Here is a 4,534-nt window from a genome sequence, read left to right as displayed (position 1 = left end):
TAAAAAAAAGCATGTTTCATCCCCATTTCCTGAAAATAGGCCTGTAATTCTTCTACAGAGTCCAGATCCCTCTAGGCATAGGGATATCTCTAAAATTTGGCCATGTACTATGAGTAGTAAGAAGCAGCCAAGTTAGTAATGACCTCACACTTAAATCAGTAGCACTGGGATAGAGTTGCCGACATGAAGCAGAGTGAGTAGTTACTGAAGCAATTTTATACAACAATAGATCATTCAACATTATCCCATCTGCTCCAGTGTCCCAGAATCAGAAGAGCCATGCTGGTGTGCTTTGTTTCATTTTCTTCCTGACTATGGGTTCCAGTTCCACCTGTTCTCCCAGGTATACAATCTCATGGTGGCATGTATCTGTATGGAGTGGAGAACAGATTTGGATCAGTTCCCTTAAGCCTCTCCTGCTGGGTATATAATTTGGGGGTTTAATCTTCCATCTCAACTTCTGAATCACTGGAGCTAGTGGACTCCCTGTGTGGTTTCCATGTATGATGTTTCCAGTTTGTACTAATCACAAACACCCTGCTATGTGGTCTGGGTCCAGAATGTCCTTTCAGTTTAGCAAAACAGCACACCATGACCTGCAGGGGTTTGGGTTCATCTGCAATTTCTAAGTGCCCTGACAGCTCATCCTTGCTACCAACCTGCACTAACCAGACTTTCCTTTCTAGTTTTAATTCTTGTATGTACTCTGCAGGGATGATCTGAGTAACTCTTGGTCTATGGCTGACTAAATGCACACGTCAGGGGTCTTGTTGCCTCTTAAACAGTAGTCTTTTTTCCTTTTGCTTTCCAGCAACTATTTTGGATACAGCTTCCAACATTTGAGTCTCTTCATATTTTCCGGGTGCCACCATAGGCCTGTAGGGGTTCCCACCCTTCCAATAGGGAAGCCACCTCAAACCACTTCGACGTTTGGGGCAAGCTCAGTATTTTCCCCACAGATACCATGTCCTTTTCTGACTCCAGAGTCAAATCATGACAGTCCTCTTTGGAATACTGTTAATTGTTCAAGCCAGTGTTGCAAAGACCCCAGCATACTGTATTCTGATATCCACGAAAGAACTCAGGGGACTCCATGAAAAGGGTTTGGACATTTTATTTCTTGCACACTTTTTGGCAATGTCAGCTTAGGATAAGTTGGAGTGCTGGACTGTGCCTATAAGCAGGAGGAATAGGTAGTATAGGTTGTATATCCTGACACAGTTGGTTTTTTTCAGCTGTTTCATGAATACATTCTTTTACTTTACAACAAAAATCAGTCTTCCTAGATCTTCATCTAAGGATTAGAGATAAGGGAAGTATCCTGTTTCCTCTCTCCATTTTCTTCATTATCACATTATTTAGAGTCCTTCTAATCTTACTGCCCAGAACAGAAGGCTTTCCTAGGTACTGATTAACACTGATCCAAACATGCCTCATCCCACCCTTGATATCCAGAATGCTGGACTTTCAATGACTACACTGTTTTCTGGTTCTTTGGATTTTCTATCCTGGTCAGTAAAACTCTCCATATCACCAATAAGGCTGTTTTATTTTCTTATTTTTGGGGGGTTTACTGAACTAGCACATTGAATTTGCATCAAAATTTTTTCTTTGTATTCACAACCTGACTGTTTAGTGCAAGAGGCCTAGTTCTTGGCCTGTCTTGCCTTTGATATGCTTTCCAAACTAAGCTTAGTCACTATTAGCTTTTGATTTAGAGTAAGTGATGCTTGTGAGAGTTCTTTTTGTTTTATTTGAATAGTTAAAGACTATGGTATGGTAATTAATTTGCCTAGTTTTAATATTATTTTGTCTCAGGGCCTGAGGGGCCTGATGAAGAAGACAGAGAGAGGGAGAAATGGTCAGTTAGTACAGGGGTCAAAACATACATTTATTAAGTTTACCAACCTTTATGGACATAGATCATAGGAACTCTGAATAATTATAATACCAACATTAAAAACTAATCAGCAAAGATCACTATGATGAATACAATAACAATGAAAGAGCTTGAAAATTTGTGAGAATCCCAAACATGTGACACAGAGACATGAAGTGAGCTCATGCTGTGAGAAAATGGTGCCAACAGATTTGCTCATTGCAGGGCTGCTATAAATCTTTAATTCAATAATGCAATATTGCAGTATCTTTGAATTATAATAAAACAAAACACAATATAATGTATATAAAATAAATATGAAAAATTTTTATAAATCCCTTCTGCCTACATGGTGTATTGCCATTTGTCTATAGAAGAACATTATGAATCATGAAGTTTTACAATGTTATTCATATCGACATCAATTTATGATTATTATGCTATAATCATACAATAATAAGCCATATCACAACATATCCAAAGAGAACATTTTGATTACCTAACTTGTTCTTACCATTATTTTGTGCTTTTATTACAAGTGTCTCCAGCTCTAACAATACTAGTATATTTCAGAACCACCTTGAATTTTTCTTGTTGCAAGACAAAAAACCAACTGCCCTTTAAGGATTCTTGGATTCCTTAATAACTAATAGTTTAGGAAAGAAAAGTCTGAAAACTAATGGTTATCCTGAATTTGATGGTAGAAAAATAATAATGAATTTTTGGTTATTATTTTTCATGTTAATATCGATAAAGCAAAAGAGTACTCTTTTGTTGTTATAGTTTTACTAGCGATCAAACCTAGGACCTTGTGCATGGTGGGCAACAATTCTCTCACTGAGCTATATTCTCAGCCCAAAGAACATCTTTTAAGGTAAAGAATTCACAATGATTCTTTCAATGTTTAAACAGAAGAAAACTCTTACCATAAATAATTATATGAAACATTAAAAACTTTGACACCAATAAAATTATTTTCATGTGGATTTAAGATGATTATGAATGATAATAACAGTTGAATAGAAAAAGATAGGATTTCAAAGGTAAGAATAAAACTTCCAAAATATAGCATATTTAAAGAAACAGACCATTATTACTATTAGTGGGAAAAAATACATGAGGCAAAGTTTGTGATATATGTGGGGGATAATTAATGACATTTTTATTTATTTCAAAAGTATTGGCTTTGCATTTGTTAGTTTTGTATATTTAAAAGTTTTTTAGTTTGGTTTTGTTCTCTTTTTTTTCCAAATAAAATGCTAATTGACAATGAGGCAAAACAGATAAAAGTTTTAAAATTTTACCTCAATTATTAAGACACACTACAGTGTAGCTAAGAAAGATAATGAAGAGTTAATAAGGTTTATTACATTAGAAATTTAAGGAGGGCTAGGGATATAGCTCAGTTGGTAGAGTGTTTGTTTGCCTTGTATGCACAAGGCCCTGGGTTCAATCCCCAGTACCATAAAAATGAATAAATAAATAAATAAATTAGAAATTTAAGGGGATGTTCTGATTTGCATTAGAGGGCTGGCAGTATTAATAAAAATAAATCATTTCAATGGATATTTAGGAGGGAGATATAAAGTTATTTTGCATATAATTGGACATATGGTCAAAAGAGGAAAAAGAAAAGCATCAAGGATAAATGACATCTTTAAACTTTATTGAACTTTATAAGTTTCGATACATTTTCTGAAACAGAAAACACTAGAAAGATGTCAGAATGAGAGTGATTTTGAGAAGAACTCTGGACATGTAAAATTAACGTACTTAGGACATATTAATTTGAGATCATTGAAAGACTCTTGAATTAATGTGCTCGAGTCACTGAGACAAAGTCTGAGAAACAGTTGAAATTTACATTTATCTCTTTACAGATTTTATAGATAGTAACTAAAGTCTTCAGAACATATGAGGCTACCTAAACAGTACTTCAGAGAGCAAAGAAGACGGAGTATAACTAGGAACCATGCTAACATCTACAGATATGACAAAGGGAATTAGATCAGTAAAGGACACTGAGAATGAACAGCTCACAAATCAGGAAGTCATCACAGAGGCTGCAATGCTCTGGAAACAAAGGGAAGTTTGGCCCTCAAAAGGAAAGAAAATGACCATCACTATTAAATATTGTTGCAATTGGTAGTAGATGCAGTCTGAGATCAGTTAAGATACAAGGATATGTCAGTTAACTTTTCACCATGACCACAATTCCTGACAAGAACAACTTAGAGGAGGGAAATTTTATTTTGGCCCAAAGTTTCAGAGGTTCGGTCCATGATTGTCTGATTTCACTGTTCTGGGCCTAAGTTGAAGCAGAACATCATCCTGGAAGGGAGCTGTGGAGGAGCACTGTGTTGCTAATGGCAGCCAAGCAGCAGAAAGACACAGGGCAAGAGGCCATAGGGAAGATTAATTATTCTTGGGAACCCCCATTGTTACACACCTCCTCCAGCCACTCCCCACGGGCCTAAAGTTACCACAGAGTACACTCAAATCAGGATGCACTGATTAGGTTACAGCTTTCATAATATATTCATTTCCCCTCTGAATAATTCCATATCAGCACTGGAGCTTTTGGGGACATCTCATACACAAACAATAACAGAAGCTTATTGGTGATTATGGCAAAATTATCTTTTATGAATTTCT

The 4,534-nt window shown here is 36.0% G+C and overlaps 1 non-coding gene across 1 annotated transcript; it reads left to right on the top strand.

Annotated features, from left to right (window-relative positions):
• The first annotated feature begins 3,269 nt into the window (after positions 1-3,269).
• Trnat-ugu (transfer RNA threonine (anticodon UGU)) lies at positions 3,270-3,347 on the top strand. The gene has a single exon. It is a non-coding gene; the product is annotated as a tRNA-Thr (tRNA).
• The last annotated feature ends 1,187 nt before the right edge of the window (positions 3,348-4,534 follow it).

The sequence above is a fragment of the Marmota monax genome, unplaced genomic scaffold (assembly GCF_021218885.2).
Source record: "Marmota monax isolate L192 unplaced genomic scaffold, Marmota_monax_Labrador192_F-V1.1 WCK01_AAM20220418_F8-fsc00011, whole genome shotgun sequence".
Lineage (NCBI taxonomy): Eukaryota > Metazoa > Chordata > Mammalia > Rodentia > Sciuridae > Marmota > Marmota monax.
Note: the sequence above shows the minus strand (reverse complement) of the source record. Positions and strands in the feature narration are given on the sequence as shown.